Source organism: Anomaloglossus baeobatrachus, chromosome 3 (assembly GCF_048569485.1).
Source record: "Anomaloglossus baeobatrachus isolate aAnoBae1 chromosome 3, aAnoBae1.hap1, whole genome shotgun sequence".
Classification (NCBI taxonomy): domain Eukaryota; kingdom Metazoa; phylum Chordata; class Amphibia; order Anura; family Aromobatidae; genus Anomaloglossus; species Anomaloglossus baeobatrachus.
Genome location: NC_134355.1, coordinates 107,837,433 through 107,864,497, shown reverse-complemented (window position 1 = coordinate 107,864,497; position 27,065 = coordinate 107,837,433).

Sequence of the window (27,065 nt, the reverse complement as noted above, 5' to 3'; positions counted from 1 at the left end):
AGAGCCTGCAAACGTCAAACAAGAGCAGGATTTATTAACAGATGCATAAATCTTACAAACCAACAAGTTATGTTGCTCAGTTAAATTTTAATAAACTTTCAACATAAATGTGTGGGTCAATTATTATTCAACCCCTAGGTTTAATATTTTGTGGAATAACCCTTGTTTGCAATTACAGCTAATAATCGTCTTTTATAAAACCTGATCAGGCCGGCACAGGTCTCTGGAGTTATCTTGGCCCACTCCTCCATGCAGATCTTCTCCAAGTTATCTAGGTTCTTTGGGTGTCTCATGTGGACTTTAATCTTGAGGTCCTTCCACAAGTTTTCAATTGGGTTAAGGTCAGGAGACTGACTAGGCAACTGCAACACCTTGATTTTTTTCCCTCTTGAACCAGGCCTTGGTTTTCTTGGCTGTGTGATTTGGGTCGTTGTCTTGTTGGAAGATGAAATGACGACCCATCTTAAGATCCTTGATGGAGGAGCGGAGGTTCTTGGCCAAAATCTCCAGGTAGGCTGTGCTATCCATCTTCCCATGGATGCGGACCAGATGGCCAGGCCCCTTTGCTGAGAAACAGCCTCACAGCATGATGCTGCCACCACCATGCTTGACTGTAGGGATGGTATTCTTGGGGTCGTATGCAGTGCCATCCAGTCTCCAAACGTCACGTGTGTGGTTGGCACCAAAGATCTCGATCTTGGTCTCATCAGACCAGAGAAACTTGAACCAGTCTGTCTCAGAGTCCTCCAAGTGATCATGAGCAAACTGTAGACGAGCCTTGACATGACGCTTTGAAAGTAAAGGTACCTTACGGGCTCGTCTGGAACGGAGACCATTGCGGTGGAGTACGTTACTTATAGTATTGACTGAAACCAATGTCCCCTCTGCCATGAGATCTTCCCGGAGCTCCTTCCTTGTTGTCCTTGGGTTAGCCTTGACTCTTCGGAAAAGCCTGGCCTCGGCACGGGTGGAAACTTTCAAAGGCTGTCCAGGCCGTGGAAGGCTAACAGTAGTTCCATAAGCCTTCCACTTCCGGATGATGCTCCCAACAGTGGAGACAGGTAGGCCCAACTCCTTGGAAAGGGTTTTGTACCCCTTGCCAGCCTTGTGACCCTCCACGATCTTGTCTCTGATGGCCTTGGAATGCTCCTTTGTCTTTCCCATGTTGACCAAGTATGAGTGCTGTTCACAAGTTTGGGGAGGGTCTTAATTAGTCAAAAAAGGCTGGAAAAAGAGATAATTAATCCAAACATGTGAAGCTCATTGTTCTTTGTGCCTGAAATACTTCTTAATACTTTAGGGGAACCAAACAGAATTCTTGTGGTTTGAGGGGTTGAATAATAAATGACCCTCTGAATAAACTTTTCACAATTTAAAAAAAAAAAAAAAAAATAACATCCTTTTTTGCTGCAGTCCATTTCACAGTTCCAGGCTGATCTACAGTCCAAATGTCACAATGCCAAGTTAATTCCGAATGTGTAAACCTGCTAAATCTGCAGGGGGTTGAATACTACTTGTAGGCAATGTAAGTGTGGAACATAACTAGGGTGGTGAGGAAAGCCAGGAGCCAGTGGTAGGTTTGGTCAGGGGTCACCATCACCCCCTTCCGTAGTCACAGAGTTTCCTTTCCCTTTCGTGGTTCATTTGGTACTTCCCCACAGCTAACGTGCCAGTATAGTGAGGAGTGTCGGAGTCTGTGGTCTGACCAGCGTCTGATGCCGCCATGACACTCGATGAGTTTAGAGCAACACATAGATTAAAGCTACAAAGAACAGTCAAATATGAAAGAGTCGTTAACCCCTAAATCACTAAAAGAAAGTAGATTCACTCGTTGTAGCCCTGTGAACAAAAGGCGTTGTGACTAGAGATGAGCCACCACCCCAGAGTTCGAGTTCGGTTCGGTCCGTCAAACCTCTTGAACCCCATTGAAAACAATGGGAGGCAATCACAAACATTTAAAAAAACACCTGAAAAACACCCTCAAAAGGTGTCTAAAAGGTGACAAACAACTCCCAAGACAACACAAACACATGGGAAAGTGACAAGGACATATACTCCTGTGAAAACAAAACAGCTGGACAAGGAAAAAGAGGACGAGGCAAAGGTATAGGCATGGCTTGGCCTTCTAAAATCATTTAAAACACAACAAGGAGACTCCAAGCTGAGTATCCCTTTTTTCCCAAAATTGGGCCACACAGACACCCCTTCAGTGGCATCACTTATGCCCCAGTTGCAAACTTGACAGGTAGATTTGCATCAAGCACATTCAAAAATACGCCAGCCTTAACCCCTTAACGACCGCGGGCCGTAAAATTACGTCCTAAATGACATAATCTTACTGCCCGCGGTCCTCCGGCGGCAGCATGCCGCGATCGGCACACATCTCAGCTGATTTTCACAGCTGAGATGTGTGCCTGCTAGGCACGAGCAGAATCGTTATCTGCTCGTGCCGATTAACCCCTTATAATGGCGCTGTCAATACATGACAGCGCCATTATAAGCGCAATCGCGGTAAAGTTTTACTTACCGCCGAAACCGGAAGTCACGTGACGCGATCACGTGACTCCCGATAGTTGCCATGGTAGTACAGGGTCATGTGATGACTCCTGTACTACACATGAATTGGTTTCACTTTCGCTGTGCCCGGAGCACAGCAAAAGAGAAAGACAGCGTATCTGCTGTTTACAGCCTTCCAGCTGTGATCAGCAGATACTGCAGAGCGATCGGAATGCTGATCGCAATAGCCCCCTAGGGGGACTAGTAAAATAAAAAAAAAAAGTAAAAAAATAAGTTTTAAAAAATTAAAAAAAAACAAAAAAACCTAAAAGTTCAAATCACCCCCCATTCGCCCCATTAAAAATTAAAGGGTTAAAAAAATAAAAAATATACACACATTTGGTATCGCCGCGTTCAGAAACGCCCGATCTATCAAAATATAAAATCAATTAATCTGATCAGTAAACGGCGTAGCGGCAAAAAAATTCCAAACGCCAAAACGACGTTTTTTTGTCGCCACAACTTTTGCGCAAAATGCAATAAGAGGCGATCAAAACGTAGCATCTGCGCAAAAATGGTACCGTTAAAAACGTCAGCTCGAGACGGAAAAAATAAGCCGTCATTGAGCCTAAGATCCCGAAAAATGAGAACGCTACGGGTCACGGAATATGGCGTAAAACGTGCGCCACTTTTTTCGGACAAACTTCCGATTTTTTTTTAACCCCTTATATAAAAGTAAACCTATACATGTTTGGTGTCTACGAACTCGCACTGACCTGAGGCATCACACCCACACATCAGTTTTACCATATAGTGAACACAGTGAATAAAATATCTCAAAAACCATAGTGCTATCGCACTTTTTTTGCAATTTTTCAGCATTTGGAATTTTTTTGCCATTTTCTAGTACATAATATGGTAAAACTGATGGTTTCATTTAAAAGTACAGCTCGTTCCGCAAAAAATGAGCCCTCACATGACCATATTGACTGAAAAATAAAAAAGTTACGTCTCTCAGAAAAAGAATGGCGAAAAAAAAAAACGGAAAGCGAAAAATCGGCCGGTCGTGAAAGGGTTAACTGTCCCCAGGATGACACCGGGGTAGGTAGCAAAGTCTTTGCTGAACCATGACTTGTTCATCTTGGCTCGTTTTTAAAAACACCGCAAGGGGACTCCAAGCAGAGTCTCCGTATTTTCCAAAAATTGGGCCACACAGACCACTTCAGTGGCAGCACTTATGCCCCTGTTGTACGCTTCACAGGTACATTTGCATCAAGCACATTCAAAAATACGCCTGCCTTAACTGTCCCCAGGATGACACCGGGGAAGGTCTAGCAAAGTATTTGCTAGACTGTCCCCAGGATGACAACGGGGAAGGTCTAGCAAAGTCTTTGCTGATCCCAGATCTGTTCATCTTGGATCATTTTTAAAAACACCGCAAGGGGACTCCAAGCAGAGTCTCAATTTTTTCCAAAAATTGGGCCCCACAGACACCACTTTAGTGGCATCACTTGTGCCCCTGTTGTAAACTTCACAAGTAGATTTGCATCAAGCACATTCAAAAATACGCCAGCCTTAACTGTCCCCAGGATGACCCCGGGGTAGGTAGCAAAGTCTTTGCTGAACCATGACTTGTTCATCTTGGCTCCTTTTTAAAAACACAGCAGGGGGACTCCAAGCAGAGTCACCATTTTTTCCAAAAATTGGGCCACACAGACACCCCTTCAGTGGCAGCACTTGTGCCCCAGTTGCAAACTTGACAGGTACATTTGCATCAAGCACATTCCAAATCCACAAGCCTTTACTCTCCCCAGCATGACACAAGGGTAGTAAAGTCCTTGCAGATCCATGACTTGTTCATCTTGATGAAGCAAGAAAAAGGGAATGCACAGCCAACCAATATAAGAAAATGAGGGTGCACAGTCTGCTGTAAACAATTGGTACTAGAGAGGAAAAGAAGCAGGCATTGGCACTCAGCTCAATATAGAATGTATGACAATCAATATATAAATAACCAGAAATCTTTTATTGAAAACATACCCCAATAAAACCATTTAAAAGGCAAAAAACACCAGACAAAAGAAAAACAATGATTAACTGTGGTGCTATACAATGATACAAAGTATTAACCAGCAAAGGACAAAATAGCTATAGGACATATCAATGAGTCCATTCAAAAGATGCAAAAACATACACATACAATGGCACAGCTGGATAATTGCACAAATGAAATAACCCACCATAACAGAAGTACATCACTGTTAAGAGCCTAAGTGAGCAAGATAGCGATCAGAAGTCTGGTGAACCCCCCATACCCATTTGGTTATTTATATATTGATTGTCATGCATTCTATATTGAGCTGAGTGCCAATGCCTGCTTTTGTTCATCTTGATGAACGTTAGTCTGTCCACATTGTCACTGGACAGACGCGTGCGCTTGTCTGTCAGCACACACCCAGCAGCACTGAAGACACGTTCAGAGACAACGCTGGCAGCTGGACCTGACAAGATCTCCAAGGCGTAAGTGGCGAGCTCAGGCCCTTTTTCAAGATTTGAAGCCCAAAATGAGCAAGGCTCCAGTTGCAAAGTCATGGCATCGATGTTCATTTGGAGATACTCTTGTATCATCCTCTCCAGGTGTTGACTATGTGTCAGACGTCTTGTCTCTGGTGGCCTTGCAAAGGATGGTTTAAAAAAATGATTTCAATAAAATTGCTGTTACCAGCACCAGATACGGTGCTGCTGGTATGGTTAGACTGTTGATGACGAGACCATCCCTTGTTTGTCAAGTTACAACTGGGAGATTCACTCCGTGCACCACTGGTGTTTGGTGGAAAAGCCGAGCTAAGATTGAGTAACAGCTTCTGCTAATACTCCTGCATACGTGCATCCCTTTCTATGGCTGGAATTATTTCACAAAATTTGGACTTGTACCGGGGATCTAATAGTGTGGCAACCCAGTAGTCATCATCACTTCTAATTTTGACAATCTGAGGGTCATGTTGTAGGTAGTGCAGCAAGAAGGCACTCATGTGTCTTGCGCATCCATGCGGAACAAGTCCTTGCTGTGTTTGTGGCATAGAGGTGCTAACCGTTCTTTCATCCTCTGACATCTCCCCCCAACCTCTTTCAACTGAAATTTGACCAAGGTCTCCCTCATCTGCTGAGTCTTCCATGTCCATGGACAGTTCGTCCTCCATTTCTTCATGTTCTGCTGAACCTTCCTCAACATTTTGCCTGCTACCATGCGCCCTAGTTAATCCCTCTCCCCCATCGTCCCATGCCTGCCGCCTTGGTGATGATGAACGTCTGGACCTTGGTAATATTGTTCTCCCTTGCGCATATGAATCCTCTTATACTTCCTCCCCTTCCTGTTGAACCACCCCCTGACTCCGAATAGTGTTTAGCGTGTGCTCCAGCATGAAAATGACTGGAATTGTCATGCTGATAATGGCATTGTCAGTGCTAAACATATTCGTCGCCATGTCGAAACTGTGCAGAAGGGTGCATAGGTCCTTGATCTGAGACCACTCCATCAGGATGATCTTCCCCACCTCTGCATCGCCTTGGCCCAGGCTATACGTTATGATGTATTGCTCCAGTGCTCGGCGGTGCTGCCACAGTCGCTGTAACATGTGGAGAGTCGAATTCCAGCGTGTCGGCACATCGCATTTCAGGCGATGAACCGGCAGGCCGAAAAACTTCTGGAGCAATGCAAGTTGCTCAGCTGCGGCGGTTGAACGGCGGAAGTGAGCAGACAGTTTTCGTGCCATATGCAGAAGGCCAGGATAGTGTGTTAAAAATTGCTGGACAACAAGGTTCAACACGTGAGCCATACAAGGCACGTGTGTCCCCTTGCCCAGGCGAAGGGCCGCATCCAGGTTTGCAGCATTGTCGCACACGGCCTTACCTGGCTGCAGGTTGAGTGGAGACAACCATTTATGAAACTCGGACAGCAAAGTGACCACAACTCAGCCGCTGTGTGACTCTTATTTCTAAGACATTTCAAGCTAAAGACTGCCTGATGCCGTTGCGCTCTGCTGCCAGCATAGTAAGGAGGTGTGCATGATTCCTTGTGCGCAGTTACAACACTGGTGGCCTGACCAGGCAGGCTTGGGGCGGAGGTGGAGACCCAGACGAGGTTGAGGAGGCAGAAGCGTTGGAGGAACTTATACATACAGAGGATTGACGCACAAGTCGTGGGGACGGCAAGACTTGTTCAGCAGACCCTTCTCCATCTATTACCATAGTTACCCAGTGCCCAGTCAGCGACATGTAACGCCCCTGTCCATGCTTACTGGTCCAAGTATCGGTGGTGAAATGCACCTGTTCACACACAGAGTTTCTCAAGGAAGCGGTGATGTTGTTTGCGACATGCTAGTGTAGCACAGGCACACCTTTCTTAGAGAAGTAGTGGCGACTGGGCATCTGGTACTGGGGCACAGCGACGGACATAAGGTTTCGAAAATCCAGTGTGTCCACTAGGCGAAAAGGCAGCATTTCGGTAGCCAAGAGCTTACAGAGGGATAAAGTCAACCTCTTAGCTTTGTGATGGGTCGGAGGAAATGGCCTTTTATTTGTCCACATCTGAGGGACAGAGATCTGGCTGCTGTGTGTAGACGGTGGTGAGTAGGGTGTCCCTGGAAAAATGCAGGTTTGTGAGGAAAGTGCAGGCGTAGACATGATGCTACCTTCATCCAACGTTGATGCTATCGATGTCTGAGAGAGCTGTACACCCGCACTTGTTTCCCCTTCCAAACCAACTGACGACCTACCAAGCAAACTGCCTGTTGCGGTTACAGTGGTGGAAGGTGTGCGTGGAAAACCAGGTGTGACAGCTGTCCCCACAGTCCTAGAAGATGAAGAGCGCGCGGATGCACTGGAAGGGGCAGGCGGTGGTTGACCCACTACGCTAGGCCGCATTGCAGCACAGTGAGCTTCCCACTGGGAATTATGCTTTTTATTCATGTGACGATTTATGGAAGAAGTTGTCAAACTGGTGAGCTTTTTGCCTCTACTTATAGATTCCCGACAAATTTTACAGATCACATGATTTGGGAGATCCTTTGCAAGGTCAAAAAAGGACCAGGCTAGGCAAGGCTTAGAGGACTTGCGACCTGCAGAGCCACCCCGACTTGTGCTCAGAGGCAGTGGCTGAGGATGCAGTTGTAGACGTGCTACCAGTACTCCGACTCTGTCCAGGAAGGCGCAAGGTAACTTCATCATCAGTTGCATCCTCCTCCACCGTCTCTGTTGACCTCCTCAAGTGCCTGACTGTGGGTTGACAGTAAGTGGGAACTAGAACTTCATCATCAAGCGTTGTGTTTGCACTCCCCTCGCCCTCAGACCTAGCCTCTTCTTACCCTGACCGAATATTTAAGTTGTCATCCCAATCTGGTATTTGTGTCTCATCGTCATCAGTATGTTCCTCATTGTCTCCACCAACAGGTGTTACAGTTTGGGAATGAGGGTCTACATTATGCTCATACACTTGGTCATCAGGGCCTGAATCTGAGTCACAAAGCTTCTGGGCATCACTGCAGACCATTTCCTGGTCTGTATTCACTGTAGCTTGGAAGCAGACCTCTGATTCCCAGGCTATAGTGTGACTGAACAGCTAGGCAGACTCAGCCATCTCTGTTACACCATACCGTGCAGGGTGGGTGGAGACTTAAGAGCTGACAGAAAGCAAGTGTGATTGGGTTGACAACTCAGAGGACTGTTTTATTTATGTGGTAGTTGAGGTGGAGGAGAGGGCACTTGTTGGAGCACTTGAGATCCATTCAAGCATGTTCTTTTTTTGTGCATCATCTACCTTTCTTACAGTTGTTCGGGTCCATAAAAAATGGAGCCCATCGGATTGTCTACGGAAAGTAGTAGCCATCTTACTTTTGCTGGAAGATGGCTTATCTTCAGCAGATGTTAATGTAGCTTTGCCACCTTCCCCACGGACACAAACTTTTTTTCTTTTTCCAACACACCTGTTCCTTTTTTCCACCAGCATCTGTCCTTTTGCCACTCATTTTGTTAGCGACAAGATTAGCCTCTCAAAATGTGGTAGCAAAAATTGAGAGGTGGTGTAGATTGCAAAGGTGGTCTAGCTTTATTGACAGCTGAAGAACCAACACTGAATATCCCTGACAATGCAACTATGGCCCTAAGACTAGCAGCACTTTTTGCTATAAGAATAGTGTAGCAAAATTTGCATGAGGCTTGAATGCAGAGGTGGTGTACCTTGCTTGGCATCAGTGGGACACAAAATTAGTATAGCAGACACTTTGTGGATGCCACTAATTTCCAGGACTGTTTGCTATAAGAATAGCGTAGCAAAATGTGCTTGAGGGTTGAATGCAGAGGTGCTGGGACTTGCTTGGCAAAAGTGGGACACAAAATTAGTATAGCAGACACTTTGTGGATGCCACTAATTTTCAGCACTGTTTGCTATAAAAATAGCATAGCAAAATGTGCATGAGGGTTGAATGCAGAGGTGCTGGGACTTGCTTGGCACCAGTGGGACAACAATGGAGTATAGCAGCCACTTTTTGGATGCCACTAAGTTTCAGCACTGTTTGCTATAAAAATAGCGTAGCAAAATGTGCATGAGGGTTGAATGCAGAGGTGCTGGAAAATGCTTGGCACCAGTGGGACAACAATGGAGTATAGCAGCCACTTTTTGGATGCCACTAAGTTTCAGCACTGTTTGCTATAAAAATAGCGTAGCAAAATGTGCATGAGGGTTAAATGCAGAGGTGCTGAAAATGCTTGGCACCAGTGGGACAACAATGGAGTATAGCAGCCACTTTTTGGATGCCACTAAGTTTCAGCACTGTTTGCTATAAGAATAGCGTAGCAAAATGTGCATGAGGGTTGAATGCAGAGGTGTTGGAAATTGCTTGGCACCAGTGGGAAAACAATGGAGTATAGCAGACGCTTTGTGGATGCCACTAATTTTCAGCACTGTTTGCTATAAAAAAAAGCGTAGCAAAATGTGCATGAGGGTTGAATGCAGAGGTGTTGGGACTTGCTTGGCACCAGTGGAACAACAATGGAGTATAGCAGACACTTTGTGGATGCCACTTATTTTCAGCACTGTTTGCTATAAGAATAGCGTAGCAAAATGTGCATGAGGGTTGAATGCAGAGGTGCTGGAAAATGCTTGGCACCAGTGGGACAACAATGGAGTATAGCAGCCACTTTTTGGATGCCACTAAGTTTCAGCACTGTTTGCTATAAGAATAGCATAGCAAAATGTGCATGAGGGTTGAATGCAGAGGTGTTGGAAATTGCTTGGCACCAGTGGGACAACAATGGAGTATAGCAGACGCTTTGTGGATGCCACTAATTTTCAGCACTGTTTGCTATAAAAAAAGCGTAGCAAAATGTGCATGAGGGTTGAATGCAGAGGTGTTGGGACTTGCTTGGCACCAGTGGGACAACAATGGAGTATAGCAGACACTTTGTGGATGCCACTTATTTTCAGCACTGTTTGCTATAAGAATAGCGTAGCAAAATGTGCATGAGGGTTGAATGCAGAGGTGCTGGAAAATGCTTGGCACCAGTGGGACAACAATGGAGTATAGCAGCCACTTTTTGGATGCCACTAAGTTTCAGCACTGTTTGCTATAAAAATAGCGTGGCAAAAGTGGGCAGGTGGGTACAGTGGCTGGGTTCTCTTGGTCAGTGAACATGAAAGGAAGCCTCACTTTCTATCCCTCCTAATGGTGAAATGCAGCAAGGAATTCCCTGAGCTTAGGTACACAGACGCTGTTATCTGAAGCTGTATACAGCTTTTCCACAGACCTGACTGTCACCTATGGCTCTGTGCCCGAGGAAATGAGCCCTGAAAAGGGCTGAAATAAACTTCTGTCCCTAATCTGTAGAGTGCTGTGTGTATAGCGTACACAGCCGGAGCGGCGACATTAGCTGCGTGACCAGTGACTGTCACCTACACACAGAATGCAGATAATGGCGCGGTGAGGGAAAATGGCTGTATTTATAATGCAAGGACATGTGACATGAACTGCCTATGAGACATGCCTTTGCTTGTCTGGCAAAAAAGACCACTTAGCTGTGTGTGTGTCTGTGATTGGCTGACATGCTGGCCCGCCCCACTGCACGCGCACTTAGGGAAAAAAAAAAAATTGCGATCGACATTATCACAGCAGCACTGATCTAAACACGCCGCCCCCGCACACTATATGCTGAAATTTGATAATAGTGTGAATCACAGAGTGACTCACACTATTACAGTGAAAAGCCAGCTAGTAACTAGCTAGGCTTTTTTCTGATCGAACCGTTCTCGAACGTAACTCGAACTGTCGAGCTTTTAGCAAAAAGCTCGCGTTCGAGTTCGATCTCGAGCAGCCCCAAAATAACTCGATTATGAAATTGGCGAATCTCGAACCTCGAACATCGCTCAACTCTAGTTGTGACCTTCTGGTCCCAGAGACTCCAGAGGTCTACCCACAGAGGGACACACTCCCACATCACCCTAATCTACAGCTTAGAGAATTTACAACAGTACCTCTCTGCAATGGAGCTGCAAGGAAAGTAAAGTCATTTAGATTTGGTTCAGTAATATCCAGGAGGGCAGAGTCCAAAGGTAATGTACGGTTTATCTTTTTCTGTGGCCCACTTTAAATTATCAACTTTTTTCAAACTTTTCAGCAACTAACAAACTTTCATGCTACTTTACCTATAGAAAACATGTAAAAATATAAGCGCATATGTAGTCATTTAGAGTTCTTCAGGAGAGGAAGTAGTGATGTGCTGTAATTACATTTTTATAATTACCTTATAAATCAATGAAAGTTTTCTTGTAATGGTTATTGACCAATCAATTATTACTTCCATACCCACTAGCTTCATCACTTCATCTTGATTTATTTACATTACATTCTCGTAATCCATTGCATTATCATATTTATTATTGCAGTCATTCTTTAATATTGATTATAACATAATGGAAACCACTTAACATTAAATAAAACACAGCCTCACACTTAAATTAGAATAAAAATGTTTCTATTGGCAAGGATTCAGGTATTAACTGTATAAATGTGTTATCTTACAATTAGCCCTCTTTTATACATAATTTGTAGCTATTTGCATATGCAAATAAGGCAGAAAAATGGAACAACATAAATAAAATGCAATCAATGTTGTTTATTCAGTGTCATTAATCAAGAACATTCAGGTTGCCTTGACACAAGTTGCAAAAGGTAAGTACACATGGAAATAAGGTGATGATAAAGTGTTGGTCATTCACAAGCATAAAATTGTTTATATATAAGACCTGGTGATGCCATGATCAGCACACTGTGCCTTTTAAATAGTGTAGGGAGAGCTTCTGCTGGAGAAGGGAAAGTGTATTATAGGCACGTATTCTATCTTTACAGACCTTGCTGCTGCAACGTAAAAAATATATTATTTTCTTTGATAATACCACTCGTATCTGCATTTAGTGTAGGGTAAGCTGATGGAGAAGGGATAGTGTATTAGAAACATGTAGGCAGGGATTCTAGATTTACAGACCTTGTTGATGCTGTTACATTAACTCAAATGTATTTTTCAGTTCTATTTCAAATATATTTTATTTTCTAATAATACCACTCATAGCTTAAATGAATGTAGGGAGAAATGGTGGAGAAGGAATGGTGTACTAGAGGCCTCTAGGCAATGATCCTTGTCTATTCGCTAGTAATTCTACTTTAGCTGCAATTAGTGTAGGGAGAGCTGTTGTAGAAGGGATAGTGTATTAGAGACATGCAAGCAGGGATTCTAGCCTTACACACCTTGCTGCTGCTAAGTAAAAAAAAATCCATTATTTCCCTAATAATACCACACTTAGCTGCGTTTAGTGTAGGACAAGCTGCTGCAGAAGGGATGGTGTATTAGAGGCATGTAGGGAGTGATTCTAGCTTTACAGACCTTTCTGCTTCTATGTTAATCAAAAAGTCATTTTCAGGGCTATGTCATCATCTGTTCTATTTTTGAATAATACCATTGTTAGCTGCAATTAGTGTAGAGAGAGCTGGTGGAGAAGGGGTAGTGTATTAGAAGCATTTAGGCAGGGATTCTAGCATTGCAGATGTTTCTGCTGCTACATTAACTCCAAAGGTCTTTGCAGGACTAATTCAATTTTTTTATACTGTATTCTCTAGTAACACTGCTTAAAGCTGTAGTTAGTGTAGGGCAAGCGGCTGCAGAATGGATAGAGTATTAGAAGCATGTAGGCAGTGATTCTAACCTTACAGACCTTTCTGCTACTATGGTAATCAAAAAGTCATTTTCAGGTCAATTTCCAATCTATTCTATTCTTGAATAATACCGTTCTTAACTACAATTAGTGTAGGGAGAACTGCTGGAGAAGGGATAGTGTATTAGAAATATATAGGTACAGATTCTAGCCTTATAGACCTTGCTACTGCTATGTAAAAAATCTACTGTATACTAAATCTGCTCTTATCTGCAATTAGTGTATGGATAACTGTTGGAGAATAGATCGTGTATTAGAGGCATGAAGGCAGAGATTATAGCCTTACAGTCTTTTCTGCTGCAACTTAAAACCGTAAATCCTTATCAGAGTTACTATCTATTTTTTTGCCTACTGATACTGCTCCTAGCTGCTCTTAAGGGTGCTTTACACGCTGCGACATCGCTAACGATATATCGCCGGGGTCACGTCGTTAGTGACGCACATCCAGCACCCTTACCGACATCGCAGTGTGTGAAACCAATGAGCGACGAATAACGAGTGCAAAAACATGAAAAATCGTTGCTCATTGACATGTCGTTCATTTCCTGAATATCGTTGCTTCTGCAGGTACGATGTTGTTCGTCTTTCCTGCGGCAGCACACATCGCTGTGTGTGACACTGCAGGAACGACGAACATCTCCTTACCTGCGTCCACTGGCAATGAGGAAGGAAGGAGGTGGGCGGCATGTTCCGGCCGCTCATCTCCGCCCCTCCTCTGCTATTTGACGGCTGCCATGTGACGTCGCTGTGACTCCGCACGAACCGCCCCCTAAGAAAGGAGGTGGTTCGCCGGCCAGAGTGACGTTGCAGGGAAGGTAAGTCCGTGTGACGGGTGTTAGCGATGTTGTACACCACAGGCAGCGATTCGCTCGTGACGCACAACCGACGGTAGTGGGTATGCTCGCTAGCGATATCGGTACCGATATCGCAGCGCGTAAAGTACCCTTTAGTGTAGGGAGAGTTACTGAAGTAGAGATAGTTTTGCATTAGAGGCATATAGGCAAGCTCTATTGCCTTGAAGCCCTTGCTGCTGCAACCTAAAACCAAAAGTCCTTTTCAGGCCTACAATTATTCTATTCCTTATTAATAATGCTGTTAGCTGCATTCAGTTTAAGGATAACTGCAGGAGGAAATATAGTTTTGGATTAGACACATATAGGCAGGGTTTATGGCTTTACAGTCCTTTTATAGGTATATTGCTGCTGCTACCTAACTGCAGTGGCCAGGAAACAGGTGTAAAGTGGGGATGATACACCGAGAAATATACTGATGGCTGGGGACAGAGTACCGTGAGACAGCTGCCACCATGAGGTTGCGAAAAGCCTCAGTGTCCACATGGCCAAACAGTAACATTTTAATTGCAAGCAGTCAGGATATGCAAGAACACAGCACTATAAGCACATTCTTTCTCCATCTCTACCTGGTCCACATGCAAAACTTCCTCTATTATTGTGAGCAGCGAGTGTTTGAGTAGACACAGAAGCAGGAGAGTTATGCTAATTATCACCACTGACCATCTTGGTTGATTCCTCAAAGTTTTATAGCACCTCATAGATGTCAGACCAGAAATCCGTGCCCACTCGTCTTACATGCGGAGGCTGACCGTAATTCTGATGGGCATGTTGTAGCTGGTATTTAAATATTGTGCTTAGCTATTCACAAAGCCTTGTCAACATATGTAATCTTGAGTTCCGGCACGTAGACATGTCGCACACCAGTCTATGATGCAGCACTTGTAAGCACTGCTGCAGCACTGCCATACCGGCGACAGTTGTAGCAGACTTGTGGAATGGGTGCACACGATGTATCTTCACAGGTAGCCCAGGCCAATTTGAGTAGGTTTTCAAAAACCGCTGAAACACTAAGTTTAGCAAGTTGGCCTGGCATAGTAAGTGTGCAAGCTTGCCAAGTTTGACAGATGCCACCAGGTTGAAGCTATTATTATACAATGACCATGTCTGGTTATAGGTTCAGCGGCGAGAGGCACAGATCTGTATGGTCTGTTGTACCTTTCAACAATTCTGTGGCTCTATGTATTTTCCACTGAAACAAACTGGTTGTAGTAGAGCTTATTGCCGCTTCACCAAGGCTGTGCTGCAGTGCTTTCAGCTTACAACTGATATGTATAACATGCAAGAACTTTTGTAGATAATGGAGGAAACTAGGCCCCACAATCCTCAGCGTTGGCAGCACATGTGACATCCCAGGGTCTGTCTCCATCCTGGCCTCCACATGGGTCACCCAGTGTACTGTCAGGCAAATGTATCAACTCTGGCCACAAGTACTGGTCTACATGTTGGTCGTTAAGTCTACCTTCCCAGTAACTGCGTTGGTGAGGGGATGGGTAATGTTATTGAACATGTGCTGGTGTAAGGTAGGGATGGCACACAGGGGAAAAATAGCTTGGGAACGAGTACTGAGGGATGGCCAACTCTATTAGGTTGCAGAAAACCTTAGTGTTCACAAGCCTAAACAGCAACATTCCCAAGTCAAACAGTCTGGAAATGTGCCTGTTTTAGTGTTTGAGCCTGTGGATGGGTGAGTGGCTGGGTATTTTCATTTGCATTACAAAGCCTGAGCTAGGGACAGCTAATGGTGCTTGCAAATGGGCAGCAAGAGGTGCAGAGCAGGAGGCATCCACTCTTCCATCCTGAACTGGGGATTGGCAAGAACATAGCACAGGGAAAGATGTAGTGGTGTCAGCTGCAGACACTCATTGTAGACCCAGGTATTCGACTCACCTAGTCCAGAGATTTGATGACATTTGCCTGAGCATGCTGGTGTTGGTCAAGCTGAGGCCCTTGCTGATCTTGGTACTGCACAGGTTGAAAATGACTGTTTTATTGCCCACACTTTTTTTAAAAAGCGTCAGAAAGGGGGAAAACCTAACCCTTGGGAACTTGCTGTGTGTGGGTGCTCTGGGGAACAGTTTCCCACCTTCTCCTTCTAGCTACCCCACTGCCTCTTCTTGCCTGTTGTGGTGCTGTGGATCCTTCTCGCTCTGTGCTTCTGTCCTCACTCTGCTTGGCACTTTGCCAGTTTGGGTCAGCGACTTCATCATTTACCCCCTTGTCTTTTACTTTTGCACTCTGGTCCCCCTCCTGACTTGCTGACTTAACAACATCACTTGATAGCAACTGTGTCTTATCATCATCATCATCAAACTCTTGAGACATAAATTGCTATTCCTCACCGCTATTTTCTTTGAACCGTGGCTGCTGAAATATTTGGCTATCACCACACATGACCTCCTCATTTCCCTTTTAAAACGTGCAAGGCAAGAGGCCAGAAGAATCAATGAATGGAGATATAAAACGCTCCTCAGAGTGTCCAAGTGTGGGATCACATGTCTTCTGGGACTCGACATGGTGGCAGGAAGGAGGATCAGGGTGAGGATTATATTTTGCAGACTATTGCTTAGTGAATCTGGACTATGTTGAAGGCAGGTTGCTGCTGAGAAACAGACAGGAAGCATTATCTTCCATCCAACAGCTCACTGTTCACTGTTTCGCTTCAAGAGTGTTATCACGCATGCCTCTGAAAGGTGAGATAGGGAGCTAGGTCCTGTGTATGGGTAAAGACCCCATTTCATTTTTTTTTTTTATTCCCTATCCACATTTGTTTGCAGGGTATTTGCCCCCATTTTGCTTCCTATTGCAGCCCGTTAGCTCTACTATGACCATTTACAGCCCTTTTACAACACAGAAGCTTGGATCTTCATTGACATATGGGAATCGGGGTCTGGAGTCAAGTTTGGGTTAAGTTCGGGTTCCAAACCAGACTTTTAACTAAAGTCCAACTGAACCCTGTGAACACAAACTTCAACGTATCCGCTCATGTCTACTCGGTACTCAAATTGAGTGGTTCGGATGCTCGGATAGGCTTGACTCGAGTACTGAGTATAAAGTAAGTCAATCGGAAATCTAAGCATTTTTCATGAAGACCTAACTGAAGGGCTTGGGAGGTAGGAGACTCACTGAAGTGGGCAGAACCAGCGCTCAAATGGAATGGGAACAACATGGGAAAATGCCTGCATGAATCTCTGACTCCCAGGCTGCTGCTGGGAACTAAATAAATAGCTGTGTATTATCAGCCTGGGAAGATCCATGGTTATTTGCGCTCAACGAGACCCAGCGAAGCTGATGAGTATTGTAGTCACTACCCGGCGCCTGTGACTAGCGGTACTTTACTGCTTTTCCCAGTTGCCGGAGCTGCATTCAAGAAACATGGGCTGATGGAACTTGATGGGAATATTTTTTATCATACATTGGTGAATGATGGATAGTGGGGGGAGTTTTCATTAGGGATGAGCGGACCTGTGGATATGTAGGTTTGCCGGGTTCAGCCGGACTTTAATCCAAAGTTTGGTCCGGGTACCCAGACTTTACCCAGACTCGAACCCAAACCTCTTATAAGTCAATAGAGGCCCGAACTTAAGTTATGTTAAATGGTCCTAGTAAGGGCTAGAGGGCTGCAAAAGGAAGCAAATTAGGGTAAGATTAGGCCAATTAGACATACTATGTTTCCTTAAAGATAAGATGGCTGTCAGACTGCTGCAGATAGATAATAAATTGGTGAATGATGGCTATTGTGGGGGAGTCTTTATTAAAATAATTTTTTTTTCCTGTGTGTGTGCTTTCATTAGGTCATTAGGTTAATAATTGGGGTTTCTGATAGATTCTTCTCCATTCCAATAACACCATGGCTTGATGCCAGCTGACACTACTCAGCTGACATCAACCCCCAAAAATATCCTGATTGACCTGCCCACAAGCAACTGGAAAGAGCTGGGCAAAGTGCCAAAATTGGTGCATCTAATTTGATGCGCCAATTCTGGGGTGGCTGCGGGATGATGTTTTTAGGCTGTGAAGGGCCAAATAACTATAGGCCTCCCCAGCCTGATAATACTAGGCCCCAGCTGTCTACTTAACCTTTGCTGATTATCAAAAATAGGGGGGGACACCATGCCATTTTTAAAAAATTATTTATTTATTTATTAGGTTAAACAAGGCTAAAAACACCCTTTAGTGTCACATGAAAGACTCTAAAGGGTGAAAGTGTACAATATACAATGTACTGCATTATCAATGAAACACTTCCTATATTCCTGCTCTAATCTAAGCTCTCCCTCTAAAATCTAAACTCTCCCTGAACTATTTCCAGAGGACAGTGTGATAAGTATGCCACCTCCGCGTCTCATATAAGACCTCTTAGCATGATGCTACTGGCCAATCACAGTAATGCCAGTAGCCAACATGGCTATGGCATTACCATGTATTGCAGGCAATCAACACATGTTTATTGCCTGTCTAACAGCTGCAAAATTTGTGGGTTGGTGACTTGAGCATCCCCAGTACTCATCCGAGTAATGAGCGGACCTAAGCGCCCGGATGTTCGATTGAGTATCGAGCAATGGCAAGAACGCTCATTCATCACTAATTCTTATCTAATATTTTTAATTTGTAATTGGCTCAGTGTATCAGTTATCTGTATTTGTTATAAGTATTCCAATCTAAAAGGTAAAAGTGAAAACCTAGCCCAAAATATTCATCTCTGAGATTACAATTATTTATTTCAAAGCTCGTGAAATATCAGTCAGCGAAAAGTTCAACGAGTGCTGATTTTCAGCATTAAGTTATAGCAGGCTGATATTGTACATACACTTGTATTCTTGCCAAAAGAGCAATTTCAAACTAATTAGGATTTCATACTGCTTCATTGAAAGAAACATAAACATTCTGTTAATATTCTCCACAGCTGCTTCATCAATAACTCCCAGTGATTCTGCCAATTTGCAAAAGCCAACCAGTGGACGATCAGATTATATGGCACCGATTAATCCATCAGTATTCATTGCTCTTTTCTCAACATCACAAGGCACAGATGCCAATAATACTTACAGTCCCCTGAATGTGAAAAGATCATTATTAAAGTGTGTTCGGTGTCCCTGGTCATTAATTACAATCTTGTGCACATATGCAATGTGATTGCGGGAAATAATCAGCTATGTCTGCCAAATTGGCAACATTTAAAAACTAATTTGTTATGACATACCATCAAAGCTATTTAAACAGAAAATCCAGAGCTCTGTTGCACTGGGTACATTGTTAAAATATCACATAACATCATTAAAAAATAGTTAGCATTTCCAGAGGGAAATAATATTTATCCTTGAACTACAGTTCAAGTGGAAATTATACGAAAAGAACCTTTTGATCCTTCAAAATTGATTAGTCAAGTAGCCTTCAATAGTGCGGCCGATATCCAACAGCAGATACCATGCCGCTCATGCTAACTCATAGCACTTTACATATGATGAGAGATGACATTGTAGAAATTTACACTTCTTTTGAATATTCTATAGTTTTTTATGTATTTCTGGTGCAATGTTTGAGACTCTACAGCTTTTTTTACTTTCCATGTTATTAGCTAAAAAGAAAAAATTCTTAAACTTGCAGTTTTCAAACTGACCCCTAAGCTTAATAGCTGACTAACACTTTAATATCATCAGAGCCATTTCATTATCATCACAGGCAAGATAACATCTACCTATTGATAACAAATGACCCACCATTCACAGGTTATGCATAAAACAATCTCCTAAAGGAGTTAATGAAAATCTCAAGTGTGTAAGATCCTATGGGCCACGTGGCAGTTTTACCTTTGATTAAAATTTCTGGGATTCATTCTACGGCACCAATGAGAATTGAGGAAATACTCAGGCATGTGATTTCCAAAGTTCCCTAATGAGTAAATGAATGTCACATTTATCTATAACATTCATTAATATAGGCGTACCTGGCATAAATTTATCCCCTTCACCCCTGGGCGATGTTTCGTTTTTCTATTTCGTTTTTCCCTCCCCTTCTGTGGAGCGCCATAACTTTTTTATTTTTCCATCAATTTTGCCATATGAAGGATTATATTTTGCGGCACAAGTTGTACTTTTGAATGAAACCATTAGTTTTTCATATAGTGTAGTGTAAAATGGGAGAAAAAATCCAAATGTGGAGATATAGGTGAAAAAGTGCAATTGTGGGATTTTCAAAGTGCAGGAAGACTGGCCCATGGCAATGCCACGCACTCCGCCTACAGTTTGAAAGTGACAGTAACTGTCAAAGTGTAATGTAGCCAGGTGCATTGGGTCATCCGTCCACCCTCCTGCCATTCATGACTCAAAGTCCTCCAAATCCAGCAAAGGGCGCCAACAAGTGCAGAACGTGAAGGGAGAAAACAGCACACAAAAAAAGTCCTATCAATCACAAGGGCAATATCTGCTGCCCTTTAAATTAGTTACATAGTTACATAGTTACTTAGGTTGAAAAAAGACCTAGGTCCATCTAGTTTAACCTTCCTCCACCAGTTTTACATTTGGTCACTAAGTCATTTATAACCAACAATGTTTTGTGTATTGAGGAAATCATCCAGCCCTTTTTTAAAAGCCGTTACAGTATCTGCCATTACTTCCTCTTGTGATAGAGCAGTCAGACTGTGGAATGGCCTAACTGTAAAGAACCCTTTCCTGTTTAGCTGTCGGAATCGCTTTTCTTCCACTTGCAGTGAGTGCCCCCTGGTCCTTAGTATTGTCTTTGGAAGAAATAAGTCATGTGCCAGTCCTTTATATTGACCACACATGTATTTATGCATATAAATGAGATCTCTTCTGATACGTCTTTTTTCTAAGCTAAACATATCTAACTTTTTCAACCTGTCATCATATGGGAGGCCTTCCATTCCTTGTAGTAGTCTAGTTGCCCGCCTTTGAACTGACTCTAACTTCTGAATGTCCTTTTTAAAATGTGGAGCCCAAAACTGGATCCCGTATTCCAGATGTGGCCTTACAAGTGATTTATAGAGGGGTAACAATACGTTGGGATCACGGGATCTAATCTCTCTTTTTATACACCCTAAAATCTTGTTTCCTTTAGCAGCTGCTGCTTGACATTGAGTGCTGCTGCTCAGCTTATTTGTAATAAGAATACCCAAGTCCTTCTCCTGTTCTGTAGTCCCGAGTTTACTTCCATTTAATGTATACGCAGTTATAGGATTACTCCGTCCTAGGTGCATTACTTTACATTTATCAACATTAAATCTCATTTGCCAAGTATCTGCCCATTCTGACATCTTATCCAGATCTTTTTGTAATATTGTACTATCAAGGTCAGTTTTTAATATTCTACATAGTTTGGTGTCATCTGCAAAAACTGACACTATACTATCAATCCCATCCACAAGGTCATTAATAAAGAGATTAAAAAGAATTGGTCCTAGCACAGATCCCTGTGGCACCCCACTGCTGACTATAGCCCATTTAGAGAATGTACCATTTATGACTACTCTTTGTTTCCTATCTTTTAGCCAATTTCTTACACAGTTGCATATAGTTGCCCCTAGGTCTTGCTTCTGGAGCTGAAGTATAAGGCTATTATGTGGTACAGTATCAAATGCCTTTGCAAAGTCCAAATAAATCACATCAGCTGCATTACCAATATCCAGGTTTGCACTTACCCCCTCATAGAACCACAACAGGTTGGTTAGACATGCCTTATATTTCATGAATAAATGCTTTTTGTCAGTTATTATATTATTTTCTGCAATATATTTTTGCATGTCATCCCTTAAAGTGCCCTCAAAGATTTTGCATACTACTGATGTCAGGCTTACTGGACGGTAGTTGCCTGGATCTACACTCTTACCTTTCTTAAATATCAGTACCACATCAGCAATCCTCCAATCCTGAGGCACCAATTCTGTTACAAGTGAATCTAAAAAGATGAGACACAGTAGTCTGCTTAAATCCCTCAATATTCGTGGATGAATGCCATCTGGCCCTGGGGATTTGTCAATGTTTAATTTACTCAGATGTAGGCGTACTTCTTCTTGTGTTAAATTAATTATATCGGGTGGTGAACTTTGATTTTTCACTTGTTGAATGATCCCTGGTACAGTCAGTTCCTTGGTGAACACGAATGAGAAGTGCCTGTTTAATATCTCAGTCTTTTGTTTGTCCTCTATAATTAACATGTTATTATATTTTAAGGGGCCGATGCTATCATTTGTTTTCCTTTTGGCATTAATGTATTTATAAAAGATTTTGGGATTTATTTTAATGTCATTGGCGATTTTTGTTTCAGTAGCTAATTTTGCTTGCTTGATTTCTTTTTTACATTTCCTATTGATATCTTTATACTTCTGTATTCTCAGCCTTCAAGATTTTAAACACCCTTTGTTTTTGTTTTATTATGCTATTTACAGTCTTATTTATTCATAGTGGTTTCTTTTTAAATGTTTAACTTCAGGACCTCTTGTGGCCAATGTGGCATCCTGCCCAACTGAGGGTCCTGTTGGCAGCCCAACTGGCCCCGGTTCTTTCTTTACAAAAGGGTTCTGGAGCTAGCCCCTTTTTCAACTTAAGGCCGCTTTACACACTGCGATATCGGTCCTGATATCGCTAGTGTGGGTACTCGCCCCATCTGTTGTGCGACACGGGCAAATCGCTACCCGTGCCGCACAACATCGCCCAGACCCGTCACACATACTTACCTGCCCGGCGACGTCGCTGTGACCGGCGAACCGCCTCTTTTCTAAGGGGGTGGTCTGTGCGGCATCACAGCGACGTCACTGAGTGGCCGCCCAATAGAAGCGGACGGGCGGAGATGAGTGGGACGTAACATCCCGCCCACCTCCTTCCTTCCGCATAGCAGCCGGGAGGCAGGTAAGGAGAGCTTCCTCGTTCCTGCGGCGTCACACTGAGCGATGTGTGCTGCCGCAGGAACGAGGAACAACCTCGTTACTGCTGCAGTAACGATTTTTGAGAATGGACCCCCATGTCACCGATGAGCGATTTTGCATGTTTTTGCAACAATGCAAAATCGCTCATAGGTGTCACACGCAACGGCATCGCTAATGCGGCCGGATGTGCGTCAGCAATTCCATGACCCCAACGAGTTCGCATTAGCGATGTCGTAGCGTGTAAAGCGCCCTTTAGCCATTGGCCAACAGTGAAACAGACAGGGTCATCAGTCCAGTTCAGGACACTTTTTTTTTCCAGACCCTACCATTTTTCCATAGAGAGGTTTCTGAACACATGTGGGGTGTCAGCGTGCTCAGAAGAAACTGGGTAACAAATTTTGGGGTTCATTTTGTTGTGTTACTTCTTCATAAAGTGAATAAATTGGGTCTAGAATAAAATTTTTAGGTAAAATGATGATTTTTGTTTTTTTTTATTCCACATTGCTTTAGTTCCTGTGAAGCACCTGAAAGGTTAATTAACTTCGTGTGTGTGATTTTTAGTACTTTGAATGCTGCAGTTTTTATAATGGGGTCACTTTTGGGTATTTTTTGTTACCTAGGCCTATCAAAGTCACTTCAAATATGATGGGGTGCATAAAAAGATGGTTTGTTAATTTGGTTGAAAAAATGGGAAATTGATGATGAACTTTCAACCCTTCTAACTTACTAACCCCAAAAGGTTGTGTTTCAAAAATTGTGCTGATGTAAAGTAGACATGTGGGAAATGTAATTTATTAACTATTTTATGTGACATAACTCTCTGGTTTAATGGCATAAAACTTGAAAATTGCTAAATTTTTAACATTCTTGTCAAATTTCTAATTTTTTCACAAATAAAATAAGAAAAATATCATCCTATATTTACCACTAACATGAAGTACAATATGTCACGAAAAACTAGTGTCAGAATCACTGGTATCCATTGAAGCATTCCAGAGTTATAACCTCAGAAATTGACAGTGGTCAAATTTCTAAAATTTGGCCTGGTCATTAAGTACAAAATTGGCTTCGTCCTTAAGGAGTTAAAAATGCCAGCTCAAGCCCCAGATCCTGAAAAACGAGAACACTACTGGTCATGGAAAATGGTGACAAAAGTGCAAGTTTTTTTTTTTTTTTTTTAAAGTTCTGAATTTTTTTTCAATACTTAGATAAAAGTAAAATTATACATGTTTGGTATCTACAAACTCGAACTGACCTTAGGAATCAAAACCATATAGTGAACATAGTAAATAAAAAACTCAAAAAACAATTCAATTTTTTGGCAATATCACCCTACTTGAAATTTTTTTCCCAATTTTCAGTACATTATATGGTGAAACAAGTTTCATTCAAAAGTACAAATACAACTCATGCAGCAAAAAACAAGTCCTCATAGGGAAAGATAAATATCCATATTGATGGAAAAATAAAAAAGTTAGGGCTCTTGGAAGAAGGGGAGGACAAAATGAAAAATGGAAAATTGCGAAGGGGTTAATGTGGATAAGTGTAGGGGTCATGCACTTCGGCAGAGGAAATAAAATTTATAATTATTTACTTCATTGTAAAACACTGGGTAAAACTGTCACTGAAAAAGACTTGGATGTATGGGTGGATGCCAAACTCAACTTTACTGAGCAGGCAGCTGCTGCCAAGGCTAATAAAATAATGGGATGCATTAAAAGAGGCATACAGTAGATGCTGATGAGAAGAACATAGTTTTACCCCTATACAAGTCACTAGTGCGACCACACTTAAGGCCCCGTCACTCGCTACGATATATCTAACGATATGTCGTCGGGGTCACGTGACACACATCCGGCATCGTTATAGATGTCGTAGCGTGTGACACCTCCGAACGACTGTTAACGAGCAAAAATGCACACCTTATCGTTGCACATTGACACGTCGCTCATTTTCATAATGTCGTTCCTCCTTCTGCGCGCCGGTTGTTCATCGTTCCTGAGTCAGCACACATCGCTACGTGTGACACCCCGGGAACGACGAACACAGCTTACCTGCATCCCGCCGGCAATAGGGAAGGAAGGAGGTGGGCGGGATGTTACGTCCCGCTCATCTTCGTCCCTCTGCTTCTATTGGGCGACCACTGTGTGACGTCGCTGTGATGCCACACGTTCCTTCCCCTTCAGGAAGAAAATGTTCGCCGCCCACAGCAACGTAGTGAGGGAGGTAAGTACGTGTGACGGGGGTTAACGACTTTATGTGCCACGGGCAATGAATTGCCCGTGACGCACAAACGACGGGGGCGGGTGCGATCGCTCATGCGATCGCACGATATATCGAAGCGTGTGACAGGGCCTTTAGAATACTGTGTACAATTAACATCTCCATTGTATAAATAGTATATAGCTGAACTAAAGCGGGTGCAGAGAAGAGCAACCAAAGTTATTAAAGGAATTGGAGGAATGCAATACCAAGACAGGTTATTAAATTTGGGGTTATTCAGTTTGGCAAAATGAAGGATTAGGGGCGATCTTATTACAATATGCAAATATACGAAGGGTCAGTACAGAGACCTTTCAAATGATCTTTTTACACCTAAGTCGGCGATGGACACAAGGAGACATCCTCTACAGCTAGATGAAAGAAGGTTTAATCATAATCAAAGATGCAGATTCTTTAGGCTATGTGCCCACGGGGAAAGTGTCCTGCAGATATATCAGCAGGACATTCCGCAGGAGCTCCCAGAAATCCGTAGCACAACTTTGTCTGTTTTAATGCTGCGGTTGTATTGCGTAATGTCATGCGGATATGTTGCGGTTATTCTGCATTGAGGATACAGTACCAAGGCTTCAGCACTGCATCCTCAATGCAGAACAAGTGCTGGAGTGATCGGGGAGTTCATACTTACCTCCATCACGCAGCACTTCACTTTCCAGCCGTGTGTCTGCACTTTGCAGGAGAAGGTGGGCAAGCCTGAGCTAGCTCCGGCTCTCACATGACTGAAGCTCGTGCAGGCCTACCTCCTGCTGCCCACTCCTGGCTCCACCGCGCTCCTCTGCACTGGAGGAAGCAAGTCCGGTGTCTTCAATCAAGGCAGGTAAGTACAGGATAGTGTGGAAAAATCCGCAGGAATAATTGACAAGCAGCAGACTTTTCCGCAGGGAAATCCGCATTATTTCCGCTGCGGAAAAAAATGCAGCATGGCCACAGCACTCCCCAAATGCCATAGAAATGGCTGAGGACTTGCTGTACTGCGGATTTTTGAGAAATCCGTGAAATATCCGTGAAAACATTGTGGCAAATTCCGCAAATTTTCCACAGCCGTGTATCTAATCCTATCCTGTGTGATACTGTCTGCTGAGCTGTGTATCTAATCCTATCCTGTGTGATACTGTCTGCTGAGCCGTGTATCTAATCCTCTCCTGTGTGATACTGTCTGCTGAGCTGTGTATCTAACCCTCCTCTGTGTGATACTGTCTGCTGAGCTGTGTATCTAATCCTATCCTGTGTGCTACTGTCTGCTGAGCTGTGTATCTAATCATCTCCTGTGTGATACTGTCTGCTGAGCTGTGTATCTAAACCTCTTCTGTGTGATACTGTGCTGAGCTGTGTATCTAATCCTATCCTGTGTGATACTGTGCTGAGCTGTGTATATAATCCTCTCCTGTGTGATACTGTCTGCTGAGCTGTGTATCTAATCCTCTCCTGTGTGATACTGTCTGCTGAGCTATGCATCTAATCCTATCCTGTGATACTGTCTGCTGAGCTGTGTATATAATCCTCTCCTTTGTGATACTGTCTGCTGAGCTGTGTATTTAAACCTCTCCTGTGTGATACTGTCTGCTGAGCTGTGTATCTAATCCTATCCTGTGTTATACTGTTTGCTGTCCTTGGTGACACTTAAGACATTTCTGGTCACCAGCAAAATGGCTCCGCACTGTGATCCTAAATTTCATTCTCTATTATCCCTTGGAAGCACCCAGTTTGGGAGGGGGAGGTGTGATATCACACACAGGAGAGCAGATTCTGCCCACTTTACTGCAGCTGTAATCCAGGCTATTTCTACAGTAGGATTTATGTAGGAATTCAGAAGCTGCTCCCCCTAGTGTTTAACAGTGGAAAATATCAAACTTTTTATTTTTTTTTTATAATTTGCTCAATTAAAAACAAATAATATTATCTAAACAAAACATTAAATTATTAATACTTAACATTTTTTCAGTTATTGATTTTTTTTTTTTTTTAACGACATCTTCCCTTTAATAACTAGGGAGTGCAGCGTTGAGCTGTGTTTTCTGCTTGCTATAAACAGATCAAAGATTTGAAACTGAAAATGCTGCTTCTGCATTTGGCAGAAGATAATTATCTGCCATATGCATAAACAGAGCAGCAGTTGCCGGTTCACATTACTGATCTTTCGGCAGCAAGCAACCAATACATCTCATTTTTGCCTGTCTTAGCTTTGCACTATCTAGCAGAGATGAGCGAGCCTCTAAAGGCTCGAGTTTGGTTTCGTTCGTCGAACAGATGCCCCGTTCGAGTTCGGCTCAACAAACCGTTCGATGAACCTCTCGAGCCC